This window comes from Bombus huntii, chromosome 11 (assembly GCF_024542735.1).
Source record: "Bombus huntii isolate Logan2020A chromosome 11, iyBomHunt1.1, whole genome shotgun sequence".
NCBI classification, from domain to species: Eukaryota; Metazoa; Arthropoda; class Insecta; order Hymenoptera; family Apidae; genus Bombus; species Bombus huntii.
Genome location: NC_066248.1, coordinates 12,789,036 through 12,815,584, shown reverse-complemented (window position 1 = coordinate 12,815,584; position 26,549 = coordinate 12,789,036). Strand labels below are relative to the sequence as shown.

The window sequence follows — 26,549 nt, the reverse complement described above, 5'->3', positions numbered from 1 at the left end:
CTTCCAATCTCGACGACAGATTCTTCCAAGCAGTTTCATTCGAATATTTAACCAACGTATTATACGAGTCTGTCTCATGTTCGAGAAACTAGTCAATAAGAGCTCATCGTCGGTTTTGCAACATTTTGGGTCGTTTTCAGTGCTGGCTGAAAAGTATTTATTCTCTTCGGAATTGTCGATCACAGTTGAGATCGGTTAACTATCATATTAGGAGAAGAAAGTACAATCTTATAGGTCAGATAACAATTACTTGAGTGGCGATCGTTGTTATAAAGTTGGTTTTATTGCTCTTTAAGGAAATATGTGAACAGTTGTGTGGCGACAAAAAGTATTTGTATATTTTTCTTATTTTCCAATGATGCATTTTCTATCAGGTTCTACATTTCATTATTTATAGTATTTTTTCCAGTATCTACCATTTTTTGTTCATTCTATAATATAATAACGGTTCATGCTCAAATAATTAAAATTTCGTTGCAATAAATGCAATTGAGATAAATGAAATTCTATCGTTTTCACCACCTAAAGAATAGAACATTTTCAGCGCTTTAGCTCGCTGTATTAAAAAATTCCAGATACAATTTAAAATCCGCTCCACTCATTTTCACATATCCCACCAATTCCCAAGACCCGTTCTTCTGCTACTGGATGGTTTTTGTCACCCTCCTCTTTCTTCCTCCGGTTCGGCCGAAAACTACGAAGTAGGGGATGGATGAAAAGAAAACAGACAGACGTTTCGAAGAAACATCGGTCGATGCACGTATTATCCGTGGCTGCATAAAGGTAGCGTAGTCCTAGCTACCAGGCATGTATAAAGCATGAGCTCTCAGTCCCAGGACGCAATGAATAAATGTAAATTCAGCCCCATAATAATTGCTTTACGGGGGTACCCACCACTGTAATCACTTTAATAGCCGCTTCTGTCATGGCGGCTGGAGAAGTGCCTTCTAGACGCAGTGTGATGCGCCATCGCATTAATGGCGCCTTTTACGAGGCCCTTGTCTGTGGTGTTTCTGTGCTGTTTTACGCGTACGCGTTAGCCGTATAAGTTACACCCATACAAATATAACAGACCACTTTCGAATGAAAAAAAAGAATATGAATGACGAAACAGCATAACGTTTGTTGTTTCGTATCGAATTTATCGTGCATAAAGGCGGACAGATATTAATGGTAAATTAATTGCTAAATAAATTCATTTTTATCCAATCACGTCGAATATCTTGCACTTTCTTTTCTCCTCGTCATGGCCTGGTTTGTACATTACTCGCGATGACAGATTGTCGGACATATTCATCGTGCCCTTCTACCGGTCGTGGCGTTTCGAGATTGTTGTTAGACTTTGGCGAGACACGTTCTTTTGCAGCATCATTATGAACTATACGATATACAGCTAATTAATAAAGTATTTGAAAATCGATAAAGATAATTTTGTACTAGAGAAATATTGAGATTGTAACAAAAAAATCTTCGATTTCATTAATAAATGTTCCTTGGAGAAATTTTTACAAATGTTTGAAAATACATATGTGCAACAAAGATTTCTTTAAATAATGAAAAGTGAAAAGAATTCGAAGAATTGAATGGTAGAGAAATTAGTACTGTGAGGAGATCGTGGTTGGCTTTTCACGAGAATGTAAGAATTCGCTTGTCACACAAAACGAAATAAATTATCCTTACCCTAAGAAGAAACGCACGCTCTTACGATTCCGGCAGACGCGGCGCCAATTAAAAGCAAACACTCGGCCCGCGCTTCTTGTTACCAACATCACGACCTCTCGTTATTGAGAATCGGGTTTGATAGTTAACCTGCTACGTGGAGCTCAACTCGACCATGGTATTCGCGCGAAATCCTTATTTTTCTTGTATGACGCAATTCCTTACAAATCTACTCGTTAATTAATTTAAAATGTTTCAATCAGCATCGTACTTCATTATTGACCTATTCCGGATAAAACTACAATTTATACGTGCAATAATTAACGTCTGATATTCTAAGGAAACTGTAGTCGATGTAAATTCTTATATCGTATAATTTTAATAAAAACGTCATAGAATATCGTTCATTAAAGAAATTTCAACATGTGTACACTGATGTCATAAATATTAAGACACGCATTGATATTCGATACGAACTGAATGCTTTTCATTGACTTTATTTTACTTTGTTCTTAGACATTTCATATTATTGGAGTTTTGTAATGTAAGATATTAAATAAAGTAAAATTTGTTAAAGATTTCCGGTGATTGTAACCAGTAAATGTCATGATATTTATGGCCAGTCGGTGTACGTATTTTTAGAAATCGAATGTTAATTTTATCCAAAAAACTAACAAGAACATACACGTACAATTTTCACAAAAATCTGTGTTTTCTCTTATTTCACTGTAATTATTACTATCCAGTACAACGATTAACGATCTTCACGAAATGGCCTTCAGCGATCTAACGAACACTAAAAGCTTCTTCCGAACTGGGAGCTGTCGCAATTACTTAGCAAAAATATGGCACGTTCGAAGAATTCATCGAATCTTCGCGAAGAAGAGCGGACGTTCCCAAAGGCTAGTCAGGACCCTCTGAACTGCGATGACGAGGGGAAGCCATTCGTTTCGGGCGTCACACTTACAATGAATCCTTAAATTATCCTCCGGCACAGAGGCAGAAGAAACGTCCGCGTCCTTGCGCCGTGGTAGCCGCCACGCGGATAGAAGTACGTTGCCTCCAATTAAAATAAATGCGTTCGCTGCTTTTCTTGTCACCGTTCCACAGTTGCTCCAGCGCGGCATCTCGTCAGCTCCCTCTTTCCTTCCACCTGCCCTCCTCTCACCATTTTCTTTCTCGCCGTGTACCTTTGCACCAACGATGATCGCCGATGTCATTGCACCGATCGAAAGTTACTAGACAAACTTACTATAGTAAAGTACTAATGTTATTTGAGTCAGTCAAGCTAAAACGTCTCCAAGTTTAATCTTGAATATTGCACAGTATAATTAAACTTGTTGCATATTATGAAACATCGTTTGTCTTGATTAAAAACAATTGATCTAAATCATCTATTGCACCTTGAAATTCTCTGATACCACTTTGATATTTTATCTTCAACGTAAGACGAGACATGAACGGCTATTTAACAATCAGAAACGAGAATATTAGTTCAATATTGTGAATGAAAATATTCTCTTATTCGCTGCAATACAAACTTTCGGCTTTTAATCCGGCGCTAAAATACTTCTCAAAGTTCTTTAAAAAGCATCGACTTATTTAAACAGCGCTTCAAACAAGCACGCTGATCATCATTTATATTCTGACACGGCAAAATCAACGCGGTCATGCTGCATGCTTTAACGTCCTTTTTACGCTGCTTCGTTCGCGCCGATAATTCCTTCATGCGATATACAGATACTATTATTCATTTGCAACGTCACGGGAATATTGAGGTTTCCAATAACCATGAAACAACCTCATACTCGGGAAATAAGAAACCTTCCAGAAATAGAAGAAGGACATTTTTTCATTCTAAGGATAGCTATGCTCTCGTCTGTCATGCAAAAAACGATTGCAATAATAAGAATATTCGACGATATTGTGTTGCAAGTGTTATTTGTTTAAGAAGAATGTTAGAGGCGAATTAGATAATTCGTTTTGTAATTTGTCAATTTACGAGACTCTCAATTATTCAGATCTTGAATTTTAAGATTGAAACCTAAATGACTAAAATAAGCTTACTGTACCTTACTCGATTGGCACACTGATGCCACGCATTCTTGAGCCAGTTAAACGTCATGACGCGCAAACGAACCACCGTGGATTCCGGCCGTGTCCTCGTCCCTCTTTTCCTATGCTCCAGCTCTCGCGGGGTGCACGCGGCATAGGCTGTCCGCGCAGACAACGACGACGAACACGAGGTGAACGACACCGTTGGCATTGACCACTTCTGTCGCTGGCGTACGGCCGCCGCAAACGACACACGCGGGTAGATCTCTCAAGCTTTTTGCCACGCCGGCCGACCTGTGGAAATTGCGCTCGTCCACGGAGACAGAGACGCCGATCTAAAATCCTTTCGTTCGTCGAGCGATTACCGAGCGCCGCGAAAAGAAACGAAAGAACTCGTTGCTTTTCAACGCATCGTGCCATTTCTTCGTGAGAAAAAAGATTTCGTTTGTGCGTTGAATAGAAGACGAGTGGATATCGTCGACGCGATTCACGTGTTAGTGAATTTTTATTTGTCGTTCGTCTGTATTGAGGAGAAGGTAGAGACGGTTTTCGGCGAGTTAATCCGACGGTCTGTCGGATTCGACAAAGCGCTTGAAGCTTATTTAAATGTCCCCGTGTGCGACGGGAGTCCTCCTTAAAGTCCTGCGAGGCGCATCACTAAGAGGACACTACGGAGACATAAGGGGACGTAAAGGGACGCATGCGGACGTAACGAGACGCGTAGAAGTAGAGTGATATGAATACAGATGCTGAGCGAAATTCATATGGAACGAAACGCGTAAACGATGTACCTATGATTTTATAGTATCGTTCGTAAATATTTACTCGATCGAAAATACGCGTGCCATTAAGATACGTTAATGTAAAATGAATGTTTTATTAAAAAAACGTTTGAGATTTATCATATGCCTGATTTTGATGAGATTTATCATGCATAGTAGATTCTGAAAGTATTTGAAAACTTGTCATAAAAAATGTCTATATATACGTATATACTTCTATATATACATGTACATATTGTATAATATTTCGTAGCTTTTGTGTGCATTTTTAGATTTGTTTCGAACTTCAACAATACGATCCTGATAATCGTGTTTCATTAAAATATCACCAAACGAATAACGCTTATAATATATTCACAAAAGTGTTTTACAACGCATATTATTAGTGTTAATGATCAATTTCTTATACTGATTTGTGAAAATATATTATGTAAAATAAATTGCATACTTAATTTGCTTGTTTAATTAAATTCTTCAAAGTTATGTAAAAAAATATATTAATATCGATAGTCTATAAAGTTTCGTGAGTAATGTTAATTCATAAGTGTGCAATAGAGTTGTAAAAATAGTTTCAATGATTCGCGACGAATTATATTTAGTTATTACATTCTGTTCGACTCGATTTTCAAAAAGGCCTCCGTAAGAAAGGTTTCCTGCAATATCCTTCGCGATCGATAGCCCTCTCGCTTTCGGTAAAAGCGTCACGCTCCCAGCGGCAGAACTTATTTCTTCGTAGAAGCTCGGGACCGACGACGACTTCTGGATTTCGTGCGCGTGTAAAAGCATTCGATCGGCGACATGGAAAGCAACGGTAGCACGGTAAGAATATTGAACAGCGCGGTGAGAATATTGAACAGAGCCTGCACGGAATAATCTGTGAATCTCGCGGATTCTGGGTTCCTCGCGCTCGCGCCATCGTCTTTGACATAAGCGCTGTGTCTTTATCTCCGATTTGCTCGCATGAGACGCGAACGTGAAAGTGAATCGACCTGTTGGTTTCGAGCGGGATGGTAGCGAATAGTTGGCACGTAGCGCTCGAAAGAAAATTGAATCAAGTGGCTGCGAGGTGTCATTTAAATATGCATGAAGCTGAGTGATGAGTTTTGCGTAGACTGACACGCTGGCTCCCACGAACGTAGCGAGCTATGTTTCGTCTTCTGACATTGTGGATTCCTGTGTTAGCTGGTTTTCGGAGAATTCTTAGTGATGCAGAATTTGCGATATTTTTGACACGTATTTTTCTGTTTGGTAAAAGGTAATCGAAATAAAAGAAATAAGATAAATATCGAAAGATTAATTTGAAGCAAACTGCTTCTTCATCAGAGATGTTGGTATAAATGATTTAAAAATTACTACGATTAGAAAATTTATTGTCTCTTCTTCTGACGCAGGAGACCATTTCATTGTCGCAAGTGATGATAGGTAGAATTTTTTAAAGGAGATGAAGGATGATCCAAGCAAGGTGATGTCGAGCCATTGTTGATCGTGGTTGATTGTTTACGCGTTCGATTATAACGCACACCATAAATCTTGAAACAAATGTACAATGCCGCGAACAAGCGATAAATTCAATTATTGTAATCAATCAGATATGAAGCTCCGGATCATTATGGAAATGTATTACAAGGTGAGTTTCTTAACTCGCGTCCGTGGCACGACTACGAAGGGGACACGTACTTGCAAAGAATTTTTCAGGATTCTTTTCTAGAAAGGCTGGCAAATCGGATATAGCGTCGCTATTGTACTTGCGGCTAGCTGTTTAAACGTATGCGACGTACAATGTACTAAAACTGTCGTGACGTAGCCTCGAGGCACGAAGAAGGTACTGTGAAGTGATTCATTCGGCGATCGAGAAGGATTCGTGGAAAAGTGAGTGTACTTTCGTAAAACACGTAAGAAAGACAGAGTATTAATCTACACGAGGTTGCGAATAATAGTATGACTAATCGTTAGTTTCCTGTTTTCAATGTGAATAGGGGCCGTGTTCTTGATAAAGTGACAATTATCATTCTGTTGTTAGTTTATTCATTGCAAATGACCAACTTCAGGAAATTATCTTTTATGTACATCCTTCAGTCGTAATTGCCTTCGCGATGTAGCGAGATTGTAAATTAAGGCGTCAAGTAGCGAGATCGATTAATACTGGCAGTAGCGTGCAACGTTTTATCTTTTTTCAATGGAGACATCAGCGTGTTTTACCTTTTTCAATGGAAACGTCAGGCGAGAATTCTATCATTCCAAGGGCTTTTTTTTCCCAAAGGGCAACAATTTTATGGGATATGCAACATCATGATGAAATTGGGATTCTTAAAGAGTCTCTACATTTGAAGGATCAATTCTAAGAATCATAAAAATAAAAGTCGAAGAACGAAAGGAACGACAGAGGTGAGAAAAAATGCAAGGAATGAGACGATAGGAAAAAGAGAAGAAATCTTTGAGACTTCCATTTCCATAGGATTATATTTATTGTCAGATATTCGTTATTAAAGGTAAACTTTATCATTAAGGTTATTTCATCGTGGAATACTAGAAATCATCACCGCCTTTCCACTTTTCCCTTTCAACCACAGAAGCATCCAAAACCGTCGTCGAGCATTCTCATCAACATCAATCATTTTTCATAGCAATTCTCATCAATATACTCCGCCGGCCTCCTTTTGCTCGTCATTAGCACAAGATAAACTCAATTGCCGCAACCCATATACCCGGCCATCAACCACGTTTCTCCATCATCCATATTTGCCGCTTCGATCATCCAGAAACGTTTCTCTCCTCTTCCTTTCTCGATCAACCATGTCAAACGCATTGGTCCCACTTTATGCGTGTGACCCAGTGAATAGTTGAAACGTGCTCGGAGCATTTACGAACTTTGATCGTAAACGTGATTCATGAGTCGTAGTCGACCGTATCGTAACCTTGAGCAACCGACGAAGGCCAAGGTGAGAACGCGCCAGCCACTTACTGCTCTCGATGAAAACGAACGAACAGACTTACGCGGTTCAACGTTCGCCATAATTAGGGACCGGCTTGATTTTTCCGAAAGCGTCGCCACTCATCATTCGTCAACCGTTGCTACCTGCTGGGTAAACCGCGGGAAACGCGAACACCTTGACGAGTTTCAACCGTCTGCCATCTAATGCGTCGACCAATACAATGACGGTTTTCGGATTTCACGCTAAGAGAAAATTGCCTTAGCCCCCAGGAGGTGATGGAACAGCTTTCGTTACAAAATAGTGTTTCCATTAGTTCAAGTTTTATTGTTAAAATATGTGTTTATTACTGGAACTTTCGAGAATTTTTACTTATTTTTGAATAGGTTTATTAATGTCACGATTTTTATTTATTACTACCTGCACATTGGGGTACCTCAAAATTTTTCATAAAGAAAATTTCATAAGAAAATAGTATAGAAATTTCTAGTCTATTTATTATTTTCTATCGGATGATATTATTATCAATTTGAGCTTGTGTTTCAGTGATTGGCTTATCAAGATTAAACGAATGTAGCAATGCAGTTATTATAATTACATAATGACTAGGCTCTCTTTTGTAATGTATATTAATGCATAGTAGTATTAGGTTAATTACCAAGTGTTCTTAGATACAGTCGCTGTTTTCTATTTCTCGGAATATACTTTCACGTGTGCTCTCTTTGTACTTCCTGATTGTTCTTTATATGTATGTAGAGCTATTTTAACTGCATCGCCGTAGATTTTTATTGAATTTATGCGTGTTCTATTGCGTATACGTCTATTCAAATGGTGTAAGAAATTATCTCAAACGATTCTATTCTGGAGATGACAAAGAAAATGAAATGTTGACGTCAAGTGTACGATAATTAACGATTCCTCGATTTCCCCTATCGCGTGTAGGTCGTTGTTCAATGCTGACGTTGAAATCTACCGAATGCAACGCGGTGGCTACACTGTTTGACGGCCACTCGGCACTTTGGATAATCATCCGGACATGTGGGAAGATGGACGCGAACGATACAAGCGTTGCTTTTTCAAAGCACTCTCGACCCGAGAGACGTTCCTACCTTGTAGAAGGATTGACGGGTCCTTCTGCGATTTTTATTCACTTGTCGATTGTGTAATGCCTGACCATAATATTACGTGCTACTGACAAAAAGTACAAGGAAACAGGTGTGTATAAGGAACAATGTTATTAACTTATTATCAAACAATGTCCATTTTTTAAATACGAAAAGTTTTGACAAACGATATTCTACAATCTGTCATAATTTAAATTAGAAGAAACGAGCCTCGTAGAGGCCATACTCATCAACTTGATTAACATTTACAATTGATATTCAATACTCAAGCAACAAGTGACTTACTTTTGTAAGTTTATTCGTCGTAGGAAGATCATCTAAATTATGGTAAATTCTAAGATAAATTTAAAAACGAGTGTGTGAAACATCATGACTTTTGAATACTTTTTAGTTTATAAAATTGATCAAAATATGGCTTGTACTTCATATAATAGAATTATCTCGTTATAATATAACAATCAATTCTACATAGTAAACTTCATCAAATAGAAGAATTTCAATTTTTCAAGTGATGGATTCTTGATGGACGGAGAGTAAAATGTCAATTATTAATATCTCCATTACACGATTGGCATAACAATCTTAAGATAGAAATTATACAAAAATCCTAAAACAGATAAACACGGTTTCTGTGAAGTACAAAAGCAAGTTTCTATAATTAAAGCAAAGACAAGAATTTGAAGATTATACCTATTTCCGAATGTCATTATTAATACAAATAAATACGACAAGATGTAGCCTTTCCCTTAGAATTATTGATACTTAATTTTGATACATGAGCTTATTCTCACCTAACCGTACAATTACAAAAATCCAAATTCTTGTCCAACAATTTATACCATTTTCCATTTAAGCTTCTCAATTAACCAAGATTGCTTCATTTTTTCATTGAACTAGAGCTTATCGCTCATCAATGGATCTATCTTATACAAGATATATCATTCTAAAGGTGCGCAACTTGATGGGCTCCGCTTGTACCGCATGACGTATTCGCATTAATGCATGCAGGTTGTACGAAGCTACAAAGCCGTGGCGAAGATCCGCTTGCAAGCCGATCCGCAAGGTGCGCGCTGTAATAAAGATCGCGCTTGGATTATCGCGACCGGCATCGTGTTCACCTCGGGATCGAAATTCTCGCGGCGTCTTTCGAGCGCACCGACGATCGAATTTTGCGCGTGGCTCGCGATGTCACGCGATACGCGCCACGAAACGCTTCGTGTATCGTTGCACAACGCGATTGTGCGCTACAATGCGCTAGCGTTTCACTTCGAGCTTCACTGTCTGTGCGTGATCAATGCGGGTCAGTGTTAAGAAAGTTCATTGTTAAAGGTATTATTCAGGGAATTAGGTTTTCTTCGTTTCGAGGTGAGTTGATTTGAGTTTCGATTTTGTTGAGTTAGGTTCAACTTTAAAAATAATAGCGATGGTCGAATCTATACACAACAGTATATGTTTGATTAAGCTCCAAAAAGTATTAGCATATAGATTCTCTTATTTTCCAATGAAGCACTTTTTTATCAGGTTCTACATTTCGTTTTCGTAGTACCAAATTTTTGTGTTCATATAAAAGTACTGGAAATACTTGGGAATTAATCACTAGGTAAATGTTATAATAAATTATTGTATCAATTTTTATTAAATTCGAGCAATTTAATCATGACTATCGTGTCTCATTATAGTACAATAGAATTTTTAAATGTTTTATATAGCACATACAATATATGCATAAAAATTTTTTATGATAACTGTTCGAATACTTTTGCGAGCCACTTATACGTTTTTCTCAGACGTATAATTTCGAAAGAGATCGATTTCTTTTTTTTCTAATTTGATTCCTTTTGATAAAATTTTTCATAAAATTTCTCCTCACACTTAAAATTAGCCAAGAAAAGCTTTAACTACCTTATGATGCGTAAAATGAAACTCGCTAAACGAATCCTGTATATCGGAATGTTTGTTCATGTAAATCGAATAACCTCCATTAAATTCGCTTCAAGATGTCTTCAGTTACCTTGCATGTTCTATTTTCGGGATAAGTTTAATTTGACGGACGCACGAGAATGCGGTTGGCGTCAGCCGACAGCTCGCCTCGTTACGCGTTTGAAATACATGTGCGCGCGTCGCAGTAACGGGATCACTCGGTTTTATTATTTTGCCGGTTTACGGCAGGAAGTCATTACCGCATGCAGATTCGTGGTGCACCGAAGGCCGGAGGGCAATCTTCAGGGGTAGAAAAAGGTTGTACTTCGCGCCTGCACCGCGCTCGCGCTTCTTCACTCAAGAAGAAAATACGTTCCGATGCATGAATCCACGGTGAGTTAAATTGAAGATGCTAGTCAAGATAGTTATTCGATTTTTCGAGATTGCATCTGTCAGAGAAATTTAAGTCCTTCACATTTCTGGCATAGTATCATAATCGTTTTCTAGAATCATAAGAGATTATTCTAAAACGATATTTTCTGAATTAGAAATGTGCTAAACCTTCGTGTGAAAACTTGGCTAGAAAGCGAAGCTTCGACGCAATTGCCTCTGTAATTTCGACCAATCGCGGGGAGACGTACTCGCGTGGAGAGTCGTCAACGGGGGTCGTAAATCCCCGTTACGATTATAACAATCGACACCACGAATTGATCGATCCCCTGATTTCCTTTGAGATAATAAGGGGTGATTGATTTGGTATAACACTGGGATTCACAGTATTATAAAGTATATATTTCCAAGCACTTAGTTACAAAAGGATTTGCGTGAAGTATGCGACTCTCGCGCTAGGTGTAGACTGCCGCGTTAGGCGTTAGTTGGTAGACTGTCTCGTTAGGCGTTAGTTGGTAGACTGTCTCGTTAGGCGTTAGTTGGTAGACCGTCGCGTTAGGCGTTAGTGGGTAGACTGTCGCGTTAGGCGTTAGTTGGAGACTGTTTGTCGCTCTTTTGTTTAATACGGAAGAAAGTTCGGTGTGGGTGTGCCCCTGTGCCTAAAGAACGCGGATTCGTTGGTCCCACTTCCGTTAGGAAAAGTGAGGGTAACGAACCGCGGTGTCGATTGGTCATGCTGCACTACTGCTCGAAGGGATGAGTAGGGAGTCTTCTACCATCGTGGTGCGTAAATGACTGTGTGTATGAGAAAACCTAGCCTGTTTTATTACAGGGCTATTTGGGTTTTCCTAATGGGTGCATACCCGCTTTCTCCGTGTTTTAAAAGCGACTAATAAACCCAAGGACACCTATAAAATCGACTGTGTTTCGAGCATATTTTTAGGTTTTAGCAATTCTTCAAGACAATCGGATTGAAGACATATGGCTAAACAATGCAGGGAAGTGAAAGTTATGGTGGGTCCTTAGGTTTATTGAGGGTCGAAGTGCCGTTACGCAGGTCGGTTGTTGTCCGGTCGCGCGGGCTGGCGTGCAGATGTTTTAGGCGTCGTAACATCCTCCCCCCGTTGAGAGGGCACCGATCAAATTCTGGCGGTGGAGTCTGGTGTGTCGTTGGTGACCTCCTTCGCTCCGTGTGGGCGTTCGGCCTCGTCTGGATCTGGGTGGATGGGTAAGGGGACCAGTCTTTTGACGCCGCGGTCAGTTCGTCTGTGGTGAGATGGGCAGTTCGGTGTTGCTTATGTCTCCATCGAAGACACCGGGCGACGATTCTTATTAGTCTTGGCCAAGACGAGTAGCGATGGAGGAGAGTGTTGTCGTTAACACTCGTCCTCAGACAGATCGTCTTCTTTTGCTCCGGGAGGTCGACTACCGGTGTCGGGCTCCAGACCGGCCAATAGCTTTCGCTTTGCAGGAGCCACCTTGGCCCGTTTTTCCAAATGGACGGACATAGGAATTCCTTGGGCGTCTGGCCTCGGGAGATGAGATCCGCTGGATTATCGTCGGTAGGCACATGACGCCAGTCGGAGATATTGGTCTTGGTCTGTATCTCAGCGACTCGATTCGCCACAAATGTTTTCAAGGTGTGCGGCGAAGACCTGATCCAATGGAGTACGATGGTGGAGGCAGTCCAGTAAACTATTCGCGATATCTTGGTCGTCAGGGCCTGTTGTATTGACGAAATCAAGGACGTCAGAATAAGTGCCCCACTTAATTCGAGACGTGGTATGGAGAGCGATTTGAGCGGCGCTACCTTCGACCGCGCCGTGAGGAGTCGAGTCCAAATATTGTTCTTTCGGTCAGTCGTCCGCACGTAGACGCACGCCCCATATGCCCTTTCGCTAGCGTCACAGAATCCGTGGAGCTCAATTTTCGTTGCGGATTCTAGGATGGTCTTCCGAGGGAACCTTACCGCATTTAACAACGGCAATTGGGTGTGGTATTTGATCCATGCTGTGTGTACGTCTGACGGAAGGGATTCGTCCCAATCTACCTTCAACGTCCAGACTTGTTGCAAAATCATTTTTGCTCGAACGATTACCGGCGCGAGCAATCCTAGTGGATCATATATTTGTGCGATGACTGAGCTGATTGATCGCTTTGTGATTCGGGAAGTGTCACTGTTCGTCTTGACCGAATATAATATGGTATCGTCGGCTGAATCCCAAAAGACGCCGAGTGTTTTTAACGTGGATGACTCACCGAGATGTAATTTCTGCTTGGTGTCTTCCTCAGGTAGCCCTCTCAGCAGATCCCGATCGTTTGAGGCCCATTTGCGGATATTTAGACCGGCTAGCTTAAGTAATCTCGTGAGATCATTCCTGATTGATAGGGCTTCGTCCTTCGTATCGGCTCCGGTCAACGCATCGTCGACATAGAAGTCTCGCCGTAGGATCTGCGCTGCTCTCGGAAATCGAGGTCCCTCGTCCTCTGCCAACTGTTTGAGACATCGGATGGCCAGATACGGGGCTGCGGATAGACCGAACGTTACGGTGTTGAGTCGGTAAGTTTCGATCTCTCCGTTGTCGGCACGCCACAGAATCTTTTGGTAGGGACGATCTTCTGGACGTAGGAGGAATTGGCGGTACATCTTTTCGATGTCGCCGGTAAGGACATATTGAAATGACCGGAATCTCAATAGGATGCTCCTCAGGTCTTCTTGTAATTTCGGACCCGTATGAAGGGCGTCGTTTAGAGACACTCCCGTGGTACTTGAAGCTGAGCCGTCGAACACAACCCGTAGCTTGGTGGTGTCGCTCGATTCCTTGGTCACGCCGTGATGTGGTAAATAATATCCGTGGTCGGTGGCGTGATCCGTGTTGATCTTTGTCATGTGACCCAAGTCTAAATATTCTTGAATCACAGCACTATACGCGGTTTCATATTGTTTGTCGCGTTGGAATCGGCGATGAAGAGAGGCGAGCCTGCTCATTGCAGCGGCCTTCGATGACCCTAGTGAGGAAAGCCTTTCGTTGAACGGTAATGCAACGATGTATCTGCCTTCCTTGGTTCGTCGGACATGGTTTCGGAAATGTTCTTCACATAGTCGTTCCGATTCCGAAAGATGAGTAGTGGCCGGTCCCTCGTCGATCTCCCAAAACCGTGCGAGGTCCTCTTGCAGAGCCGTTGTGGTTGCGTGGAACGTATTTATCGCGGTTTGGGACGTGGGACTCCCCCCGATTACCCAGCCGAAGCGTGTTTTTTGTAGACGTAGTTCAGGTTCGCCTGGTTGTGCCAGATTGACCTGCCCGATGCACAGCGACGCGAATGTTGATCCGGTACTAAGTAAAACATCGATCGGGGCTGGGCAATGGAATTGTGGATCGGCTAGATGAATATTTCTGGGTAATCCCAGACTCGAGGGATCGATGGGCTCGCTTGGTACGAGGATCGATATGGCCGGGATAACAAGAAATCTCAATGTCTTCTTGTACTCGCCGTCCGTCGACGTGATGGTGGCCGTGGTGTAACGTTTTGCCGTGGTGCTCAAATTGTCGAGGGCTCCGATCTGGATCGCACATCTCCTTTGCCTTATACCGAGGGAGTTCGCGAGCCTGTCGGTCATGAAGTTCATGCTCGACCCAGTGTCGAGTAAGGCTCGGGCTCGGATTGGTTGTGCCTGTTTGTTCAAAACCTTGATCTGTGCTGTGGCCAACAGATCATGATGCAGAGGGGTGTGGGGAGATGTGTTTGTTAGTCCGATCCCCCTTGCTGTCGTAGTCTCGGACAGTCAGTTTTGCCCCGGTTGGGACTTGGATGAAGAGGTTGGGGTGGTGTTCCGGATCCGGGCTGAGCGTGACTCGTACGAGGAATGCTCTTTCGTACCTCTTGGAACCGAAGATGTATGCTTCCGTGAAGTATCGGATGTTCGCCTCGATTTGTGGGACGACCGCGACTTCGATGATCCCGATGGGGATTGTTCGGTGGAGGCTCGCTTGTGTGATGAACGACTGCCCGACGATCGACCGCTCGGTGCGCGACTGCCCGACGACCGACCGCTCGATGCGCGACTGTCCGACGACCGACTGCTCGGCGACCAACCGCTTGCCGACCGACCGCTCGACGATCGACCGCTCGACGATCGACCGCTCGAAGATCGACCGCTCGACGACCATGAATCTACCTGGGTTTTTTCGCGGTGTAGATACGTATGGTGTCGGTGACCGCAGATACGACACGAACCCGATGTACACTGTGTCGGCGAATGTCCTGTGCCTAGGCAATTTATGCACAACGATGCCTTCTTCACGATTTGAAAACGTTTGGTCGCTGATTTGGCCTTGAATATTTTGCAGTGTCTGATCTCGTGATGTCCGTTGCAGGTCGGACACACCACCGTTCTGCTGGTTGTAGCAAGGGTTCGCCCATGCGGTATGGTTGTTCGCTGACTGCGGTGTTTGTGTGTTGACCCTTTTGATTCCTTCTCTTTAGAGAGGAATTGAGTCCCGTTCGCCCGTGTTTTGAGAAAGTCTATCAGATGCTGATAGGATGGCACCTTTTGGCGGGGCAGTGTGCGTTGCCATTTACGCAGGCTGGACGCGGGCAACTTCGACGCGATCAATTCGATCATCGCTATGTTTGAAGTGACGGGCTCCTTTAGATGTTCGAGCGCCTTTAGATTTACGCTGATGGTTTCCAGCAAATCCTCCAGGGCCTCTGGAGTTTCCTTTTTTATTTCCGGATAATTGCGCATCAGATTCCAATGGCGCATGCAGATTTGGAGGGGGCAATTGAACTTGTCCTTCAGTGTATCAAGCGCGATGGAATAGTTGGCCTCTGTGAGTTCTAATGACTGGATACTCTGTGCGGCCCGTCCAGTTATAGATGAGCGTAGATGCTGGAACTTTTGGACATTCGTCAAACCTTCGTTACGGTCCACTATGGATGTGAACGTGTCGTAAAAATAGGTCCAATTCTCGAGGGCACCGTCGAATTGGGGCACGCGGACCTCTGGAACGGTGGTCGGCTCTGGTTTCCGGCATGTCTCACCTCTTGTTGTAGTCGACGGGGTTGTTGCTGATATTTGTTCAAAGAGCTCTCGGAACCGCATGTCAAGCTCCCGATGCTCTTGCGATAACGAATCTACCCGTGCATCTTCCCCCTCATCTACCACACCTAACTCTTCTTGGACCTCGAGTATCCTCTTCCAAAGCTCATCGAACGAGCTGCGGCAAGATGCTAGGAAGATTCTGTTTGCCTTCCCAGACGCTTCGTACTCATCGAGTTCGCGCCTTATGGTTGCAAGTCGACGGGCTAGGACGCCTCGTCTCCGCCGTAACGTGCTGATTGATTCAGCTTGGGCCATGTTTGATTTTGATAATGAACGCCCTTACCTTGATCAAATGGACGTTGATCTGGGATTCTGTTGCTAATCGTTACGATGCGGCGTGGGCTCGTGTAGATGCTGCGCGACGGAGGTGCTTCTCTCCGACGGCGGTTCCCTTGCTCAGTTGACTAAGTGGTTGGAACTTGGATCTCACACGACACTATATAGTCACTGGTCAGTGCACTTTTTGGTGGCACGAGATCCGGCTCGAAGGACCATGTAATTTCGACCAATCGCGGGGAGACGTACTCGCGTGGAGAGTCGTCAACGGGGGTCGTAAATCCCCGTTACGATTATAACAATCGACACCACGAATTGATCGATCCCCTGATTTCCTTTGAGATAATAAGGGGTGATTGATTTGGTATAACACTGGGATTCACAGTATTATAAAGTATATATTTCCAAGCACTTAGTTACAAAAGGATTTGCGTGAAGTATGCGACTCTCGCGCTAGGTGTAGACTGCCGCGTTAGGCGTTAGTTGGTAGACTGTCTCGTTAGGCGTTAGTTGGTAGACTGTCTCGTTAGGCGTTAGTTGGTAGACCGTCGCGTTAGGCGTTAGTGGGTAGACTGTCGCGTTAGGCGTTAGTTGGAGACTGTTTGTCGCTCTTTTGTTTAATACGGAAGAAAGTTCGGTGTGGGTGTGCCCCTGTGCCTAAAGAACGCGGATTCGTTGGTCCCACTTCCGTTAGGAAAAGTGAGGGTAACGAACCGCGGTGTCGATTGGTCATGCTGCACTACTGCTCGAAGGGATGAGTAGGGAGTCTTCTACCATCGTGGTGCGTAAATGACTGTGTGTATGAGAAAACCTAGCCTGTTTTATTACAGGGCTATTTGGGTTTTCCTAATGGGTGCATACCCGCTTTCTCCGTGTTTTAAAAGCGACTAATAAACCCAAGGACACCTATAAAATCGACTGTGTTTCGAGCATATTTTTAGGTTTTAGCAATTCTTCAAGACAATCGGATTGAAGACATATGGCTAAACAATGCAGGGAAGTGAAAGTTATGGTGGGTCCTTAGGTTTATTGAGGGTCGAAGTGCCGTTACGCAGGTCGGTTGTTGTCCGGTCGCGCGGGCTGGCGTGCAGATGTTTTAGGCGTCGTAACAGCCTCATTTTTTCTTCCTCTAATTTTTCTCAAATTTTCTATCAACTATAGTAAGCTATAGTAACAACTACATGTTTAAATAAATAAAACAATGAAAGTTGTTACTATAGCTTTATTAATTGGAATAAAAAACATAATAAGGAAAGATAGAGGTTTACAAAAAGACAAATGAGAAGACATCACTGATCAATTGCCAACGAGCAATTTTCTATTTTCATATGAAAACCACAGTCCATGTTACTCCACGACCTGTATCAACCTAATACATATAGAAGAGGAACGTTTATTTCAATTTCTGATATTATCTTCCTCTTAAATTCTTACTTGATATACGTAACAAGACACGTCTGAGCCTTTCGTTAATAAAATATCGTGGTGCCAGTAGAATGAATCCTCAAGGAATCCCTACAACCAACGATTCAAGCAATCTCAGAGGGAACACGCTGAATCCTCGACAAGGTGGCGAGTTTACAACAGATGGATATCCGCGTCCCACTGTACTCCCGTGAATCTGTTGTAAAGTATGCGCTGACACGAGTTCGACCGTTTACAGAATAGATGCACGCATGCACGTACGTGAAATACCAGGCCTGGCAATTACAGAATTTCTGTGGATTTTTCATTTCCGTCAGCATTGTTTTCCATCCGGGCCCAACTCCCGGGGAATGCCACCGGTTCGAGGAGAGAAACACGTGGCCGTGCTGTTGCTCGCAAACCCTTATAGGTCCGTAGTAAATAGCACCGTGGAGAGAAAGAGAAGGTGGAGAAGGAGGAAGAAAAAAATAGCTGACAATGGTTTGCACGGATACCAGGATGAACAGATGGCCACGCAGCCTTTAGGCAATTTACGATTCCTTCGAATCGTACTTCGTCTCTCCCTTTCGTACCCTAACGCTTATTCCCGTTCTCCTTGCCCCTTTCCAAAGCGGGCACCGGCCCCTGTCTTGTTCACGAATTCTTCCCCGTTTCGATCCTTCTCTTTTCCAGGCCTGGTTCGAGCTTTACACGAAACGCGGTCTCGTGGACCACGTAAATTTCCTGGCCCAGCTACCATAACGCCCATACTTAAAGTTTCCTTTGTTCTAGTAGTTTGGAACCATTGTCTTCTTACTCTGGACCCTCGTCGTTTATTTTGAGGATTCCTTAAAGTTTTTTGCAAGGGGAATTCTTGCTGCAAATTTATAAACTTCGTTAGACTCAGCTGTTATACCAATTGAAAAGTTCTAACCATATCACGGAATTTCTATTGGGAAATTCTAGTCAATGGCCCTAAGTTTGTGAAAGTAAGAAGTTTGTTACAAGATTCGTGTAATCATTCAAGGGTGAAATAGTAATTCTTATTGAAGAAAGTCAAGGCTGTCGTGAATCTTACTCCACCATGCTAGGTTTACAATCTCATTTATACGACTAAATCTTAATAGTAGTAAAACTTTGGAGAAATTATCCCCCTTGTAAAGTCTCTCAGCAACTTGTACAACTTCGTATCTCGACTTTTATTTCGATACAAAGATTCCAACTGCATTGTAAAATTTAAATTAGGAAATTCTGATCAGTGGCTCTAAATTGATCACAGTAAGATTGTCCCAAAGTCCCCGTAACTGTTTGTGAGTAAAATAGAAATCCATACTGAAGAAATTCAAGGGTGTTGCAAATCTTACTCCACGATACTAAGTTTACAATCTTATTTATGCGATCCAGTCTTAATTCTAGTAAAAATTTCGAAAAATTATAATCTCTCTACAACTTCCATTGTAATTCAAAAATTCCAACTACGTCATGAAATTTAAATTAGGAAATTCTAATCAGTGACTCTGAGCTCGTCAAAGCAACAAGTTTGTTCAAGGTTCCTGTAATTATTCGAGGGTGATGGAAGAACAAAGCGTCCCGGTAGGGTCGTTGCATCTTAGACGGTCCTTATAGGATGCAAGCCGCGAGGCAGCATTGTCTAAGCGTTTTTCTAGCGGACCCAGGAGGAGGATGCTCGCGTGCGAGTTATATAACAAAATGGCTGCACTCTCTTCCAACGTAGCTGTCGGTGATAGTCCCTGTGTGCGCGTCGGCACGTAAGGAAGGAAGGAAGGGTTCTATGGAATTGTGCGTTAGGCTAGGTTAAGTAAGGCTCGGTTAGGTCTTTAACCGAGGCGAGGGAATGCCAGCGAAGCGTACAGTCGAGTTATCATCTCGCCCGTACGATCGGGATGAAACGAATGAATGAGTTCGCTCTCGCGTTACCGTAGATCCTTCCGTTCTGGATCGGTGGACTTTTATGCGTAGCCGTCCGTTCTTCGCTCGTGCATCGATCTCTGGTACACGGTCGATGATGCTTCATGTTTAGTCGTAAGAATGTTTGTAACATAATTTTACATTTTACCAAATTTTTTCTAATAACATGATGTGATTTTAACCTTATTTTCCCCATTTACTTTCATTCTTACTATTTCTAGAAGGTTTTTGTTATTTATATTTGCCTGATAATCTTCCAATAAGAACATGATTAATACAAGTAGGTTTGGACTTGTTTGAAATGAATATTATGCCAATAAAATTATATTTCGTATTAAATTCTACTTTTATTTATCTACAGATTACAAGTTTTTCAGTATAGCATAAGATTATGTACAGATATAGTATAGCAGAGTTAATTTTGAAATTTACATCGTTTTCACATGTCTGAATTCATATTTTTTCTTGTACCTTTTGCTTCGATATTGTAATAAATTGTCGATTAAATTGTAGACGTGTTTTATATTTCTTCGGTTTTTTTACAAACGAATTGACTTATGTAATTCGACCAATAAAATAACACGTCATTCTACTTGACGAATATAATAGATCATTCGACCGAACCTCGATCATAATCGGTACAATCGTTGGATGGTATAGCGGACTCAATCTTTCGATCTTTAAAACGCACATTCTAGCGACGATCGATTCCATCCCATGTCCAGTGCACGCTATTTCTTTTCTCTGCAGGCGAAACGTCGCGGTCGTTTCGTTTTCTTTCCCATCGGCTCGTTCTCAAAGAGAGACGCCTAGGCGATCGAACGCGACGCATTTCGCTTACGGGGAACGTGAAACGGCTGGAATTCGTTTCATCCAACAGAGCCACAATGCGACCCTGATGAAACGATAGGATCGATTATTCCCGCGAGAATAATCGCGGCTATCGAAAGGACCACGCAATGCCCCGTGCAAGGCCGCAGCTAGGCGTGTCGACGAAAAGATTTCTCGTTTCGCATCGTCTCCTTTCGGTTGTTCCTCGAACATGCGAATCACTCTTTCGATCTTCCACGCTGAGGAATAACAAACGAGAAATCACGAATTTAAAATGAATCGTAGGGACTTATTGACGATTTCTAATTAGTACTCTATATAAAATAATCATACTGCAGTGTATAAATATTAGATACATAAGTATTTCAAGTAATACGTAAATTGAGTAATTTAAATAAATACTGTAGAGATAATAATCAAGGCTTCAAAATTCTTAAATTTGCATACATTCTTAAATCGATATCTTCGTTAATTTAAGAGATATAATTAAACAATAAATTGTTTAAATGTTTTTTGAACGAAAAGCGCATCGTTAGTAACCTGTTGGTGATTCCGATAGAGTAACTGCGAATTAGACTTCTTAGGCAACGTTTATTTGGTTTAGCAAGGTGCAAATTCAATTTCCCTCTCAAAAGCATGAATGGAAAGGTTTACTGATTACAGGTAGATTTCCAGTGAGCCAGTAATCCGATAGCAGGAAGAAATATTTGAAAAGAAGCGACGAATTCGATTTTTCTTTTACCCGAACAATAGGTGATTTAACGTTTGCGATGGGAACGTGTATAGTCGCGAGTTTTATCTCTCCATTTGCTGGCAGCGGTGAGTCCGACTGTCTAGTGACGGAGAGGGGTGAACAGTGTCTGGTTTCAATGCGTTTCTTGAATAAAATACACCATATCGCCAAGTTGCTAGTCGAGGAGAATATTTCGGTTCAAGAATACGGTAGAATTAAATATTATTTCTACTTATTATCCAAATTATTTATGGATGAAAATTTCTCGGTAGCTGTATTACAAATATAAAATTACTCAAATTACTCGAAAAAAAAAAAAATTGGAAAGAAATTACGTCGCAAGAAATGATCCCGTAATCGAATTATCATCGGTTGTCGATATAAAATCCATTTAAAAGCAATAAAATCCGTATGTTATATCTTTCATTCGACTGCGATTATTCGAATAACTCAGGTTTCTTATTCGGAACAGCTCCTCGAATTTGAACTATCGTTCTTGAAACGAACACGAACGATCGTCGGCCACGGCCAAGCAACTCGTTCCGCCGTCATAATCGACTTTGTAATCCGCTTAAAGCCGCGCCACGCTGTAATTACATAATTCAATCAGCACGCGCATAAATCGCTCTTGGAACAATGTGCAACCGTGAGAGTGCGGCGATACTGGCCCCCTTCACGGGAAGATAATTTCAACACGTACCTAAGATGTGTCTAATTTCGCGGCGTTTCTCAATCGATCCCGAGAGCAAGTAGCATTTGCCATAGCCCCGAGAACTTCGCATGAATTATCCGATGTAACGTACGTGCGAGACCTCGCGCAAAGATTAGAGAAACGTTCAATGCGTATAATGGTTCACAGAGTGTAATGAGAGTGTAATCGTTGCAAAATTTCATTTACGATTGTTGTCAATCTTTCTGGAATACGCTTGTCTTCGATGTATCTCTGAACTTTGAGCTGTTGTTGCAGAAATCGTGAAGAATAATGATAAATGTGCAAGAATTTATTTCATTACAGAACTCATTCATATATCACTTACGTTCTATACAATTTTTCATTTCTTTTAACGTTTTACAATTTCCAGAATAAGTTGAGAGAAAATTTGTTACTAATTCCAACACAGAACTTTGCATTTCTGTTGTTGTTTGGAAATGTCCAGAATGAATAAAAGGTAAGTCGAGCAAGTATTCATTATTAATTACTCATAATTACTATTCTAAAGTACTGGATTGTTCGAAAAAATCGGAGGTACAAATCAAGTACCATTGCTTTAGAAATAATTCTATTTTCTCTACTTCGCTAAATACATAGCAGAAGATAATGTATTAATTCTATGCCCTACTTCTACGACTCAACATATAAAATGAATTAAACATTTGTCGAAAGAATATTCCAATTTCAATGTAAATTCCCCAAAAAGCAAGAAACGAAGTTAGCTCGACGAGAACCTCAAATACACGGAGCACAGTGAACTTACACGATTACACGGAGCAGTCTTAAAGAACGTAAAATGTCTGACCAAAGAAATTACTGAACTGCGAGCAAAGTCGTGCTGACCGAGGTACACAAACCGCTGGCTCCCTTCCAAGGTATATAAAAAAATCTCCTTCCGCGAGGTGGCCGTGCGCATTTCAATTTTCCCGTCGAACGTGAAGAAAGACGAGACTGGGGAGGAGGGCTAAAGGATGTGTACACGGCTGGAGGAAATTCTAAGAGTCACGGGAACGAGTGGCGGCGTTGTAGGTACGTGGCGGCGGCGTTGGGTTCGAGCCTAGTTCTCTAATGTCCTTTTGCGTGGCAGTCACTCGCAGCACGTCCGTCTATGATTCCTCAGCAACATTCTTCGAGCTGCTCGGCAGCGTTATAACCGTAGCGAGCAAGGGCCGCGGCAGCCTTAAGACGGTACACAAGTTGAGCGCACGACCAACCGACCGTCCATTCTCGTGAAGTGGAACGAAGACGGCCGGTACGAAGCTCACGGCTCCAGTATTTCTTCGTCCGTTCCCCTTCCTAGTACCGGCCAAGTCCTTCTTCTTCCCGTCGTTTTTCCCCTCTTTCCAGTTTGTATCGTCCTATGTGATTCCACCAGGCGGAACTGCCGGTATATCAACCGCCTCGACGTTTTCCTATACATAGCGGGGCGCGCGCCTACTGCCGTGCTTTTGCTTCCCAGCTTTTTCGATAAAGCTCTCAACGTGCCTCGGGAATATTGCCTCTTGGATGGTTGATGGTTCCTCGAGAACTGTGTTACGGGCTTGTAGACTTTAAAAGAGCTGGGTTTCACGTGCGATGTTTCATTCGATACGGTTTACTAATGTTTGTTGGAATTTATTGGAATTGCTGATTTGGTTCGGATCTTTTTTTAGGAGATTCAGTGTTATTGGAATATCGTATGGGTCTCCTTGATTTTATACATATCAAAGTTACTAAGATTAACTTGTTTGATATAATATAGTAATAGCATGTGATTAAACTTGGATGTTATGTAAATTCATATTTACATGAACGCAATTGAAGCGATGAATCTTCTATGTATCATAAGGAGTATTTTACTTTGGATAGTTTGTACATATATACTACAGGGGAAAAATATAATAAGTCATGATGTTTTCTTTTTCTTTTTATAGGGCAACAGTTTCTAAATTCACCCTTTTATTATGTGTACTCTATACATTTTTGCACCTTTCGTATCAATGCATAACCATCTGCAATCTAATTATAATAGCATATTCCAATTAGAAACACCTTAGAGGAAGACATTTGACCACGACAAACGGGGAGAATTAACATTTACATATACCAATTCTCTCTTCAAAGATCTTGATAAAAAGCAGAAATGTTTTCCACGCAGTCTCGCATCAAATGGAAACTACGAAGCGTGCAGAATGTTAGCGCAACAAAATTCGTCACGGTTGGAACAAGTGAAAGAGACCGATGGGAATAAAACGTGAACGGAAGGAAGGTAGAAAACCCTTGGGGGGAATGGTGCCTCTCCCTTTTGCGGGCTGCCTACGCCTCGAGACGATGTTGCATTGTGTACGTACAATATTAACCGCGATATGGTAGGACGACAAAAAGGACCACGAAAGTGCAACGGGCGCTGCAACGCCACGGGACGAATGAATGATTCAGAGCCGTGGCTGTCACGATGTCCCTGCTGCCACCAGCTAATGCAGAAACGCTCGTGCGCGCGCGCGCGCTCATGCTCGTGGTTTCCGTGTATATTGCTTGGAATAATGGTACAGCTCTCTACGCACGTGTGCCTACGTTCCGATTTGAATTCTGAAACTCACTTTTCGTCGTGAAGGCGGACAAGCCTACGGAGGGTTCGAGACTTCTCGAATGAAAAATATACTTATTGTCAGAGAAACGAGAATCGACCGATAGACATTCTGCAAAGTGGCAGTCTGACTGATATTTCATTGGTTAGATGAAAATATTAACTCATTACGAGACAATGCTGCGTTAACGAAACGTTTTATTTGCAATCTTTTTCATTTTATTTACATTATTTTATTCTTTCTTTTTAAATATTGTAACTATGGAAGGAAATTTCATGAACTCGATTGATATCTTTTTTTGTCGCTATCTCTTTCACCTAGATTCTACAATTTTACGAAGTTTATAGAAATTGGAGTATTTATAACATTATTACAAACTATTGCATGGTTTTTAACGGATTAAATTATTGGACGTCTTGTTTCTTATGTTTTTATATGGTTTCTATACGGTTTTGCGAATTTTTGTTGGTTTCACTTCTGAGAATTTCACAGGAAGAGGATTATTTTCTTATCTGTATGGCAAACGAACAACGCTTGTGAAGAGAGAACTTTGAAGAAAACTTTTTTTTTTACTAGGCGTGGTTTCCTAAAGTTCATAAATATTCATATGCTTCACAGGTATTGCGTATATGCACGTATCTGCGGAAAGTGGAAAGTTCAATACGCGTGATAGGTCGCAAATTCGATACGCGATGCCTTTTCTTACTTCCATTGGCATTTTAGCAATTAATTTCGCCATGTCGAAGATCGACAATTGATCAGGTGTTGCTTATGAACCAAGTTTATTGCATTCTCAAACAATTCAATTCTTAAATCTTTCACTCTTGAGAAGAGTAAATTTCCGCACGAGAGCTTCTTTTTATTTTTATTATTTCAAGTATTCTCCTCAGTTTCCACGAACTTTTGTCCTTCAGAAGCACCCTTCGTCTCTCGTTTCAGCCGATGCTCGCGCTTGGAAACGTGCGAGTTTCACAAAGTTGGCAAGGTCGGGGAACAAGGAGAAGCTAAAATTACCCTTCTCAAGCGGAATTCCTAGGCACTGTAGCTGCAGACACTCTGCACTTCTGCATACTAACTGCGCTGCTTGCGAGTTCACACAATTCTATCGATACGCGTCAATCGATTTAATGTATCGCTGGTTGCGTAATCAGTCACCCTGAAAGCACACTTGTTGCCTCGAGTCGAACGACAGACTGGTTGTCGACCTCGAGCTCCTTATTTTTGGGATTTCTCGTGACCGACAATTCGTGACGAGATAGCATACAGCGAACCGTTTCGAAGTATAATAAACATTGTATGCAACGCAATAAGTCAGCTGTAGATAATCTAAAAGGGGTCTACATTCTACACTGCTGAACATTTGTTGGCAATTTTGATCAAAAGTTAGATAAGGTCCGTTACAAAGTTATAGCGTTACAAAGTTATAGAGTTACAAATACTGAAAGTGTACCGGTTTCGAACAAATCATAAATACATTGTGAATATTTATACAAATTTATATTTTTATGAATGAAATGGAATTTGCGCAGAAATTTGTTTGACTTAAATATTATAATGAGTATTATATTTCGGATACTTTATATGAAAAATACAAGGGATAAGTCACATTTTCTATCTTTTTACGAGCGAGATTAAAATTCTTACGTTATCAAAATTGCCTTCTTATTTTATTTTATTTTATTTTATTTTACAATCATCGTCAATAGTCATCGTAAGAAAATTTCGCACATTTTTTCATCTTTAAACTTCAATATAAATGCACAAACCGCAGTTTAATAATAAATGTTCTGTTTAAAATCAGATTTGTTTTTAAGTATAATTGTTAGACAGAGTTGTTCGTCAGGGTTCATTAAACGAACTCAATTTCTTAAAAAAGCACAATAGACAATTGTTCCCCACGAGACAGGCTAACGTTCGTTCGAAGGTAGTCTCCAGACACCGGAGACAATCATTTTCAAGACGCATCTTCCGCAGCCTACGCAATCTCACACTCGACTCATACTGTCTTCTATGCACACAGACATCTAACACTTTGAAACGTTTCCAGTCATAAAAAGTGTGCCAAAACCGAGATGATTCGTTGAATGTTTCGTCATTGACAATCCAATTTGCAGGTCAGATCTGTGAGAC

At 41.6% G+C, this 26,549-nt stretch overlaps 1 protein-coding gene and 1 long non-coding RNA gene across 3 annotated transcripts in view; both read left to right on the top strand.

The window, feature by feature from the left end:
* LOC126871147 (uncharacterized) overlaps positions 1 to 26,549 on the top strand; it is a 222,338-nt gene that overhangs the window by 150,654 nt on the left and 45,135 nt on the right. The gene's annotated exons all lie outside the window — the stretch shown is intronic.
* On the top strand, positions 5,564 to 7,972 carry LOC126871168 (uncharacterized). The gene is made up of 3 exons (XR_007691545.1): positions 5,564 to 5,751; positions 5,888 to 6,123; positions 6,192 to 7,972. It is a non-coding gene; the product is annotated as an uncharacterized LOC126871168 (long non-coding RNA).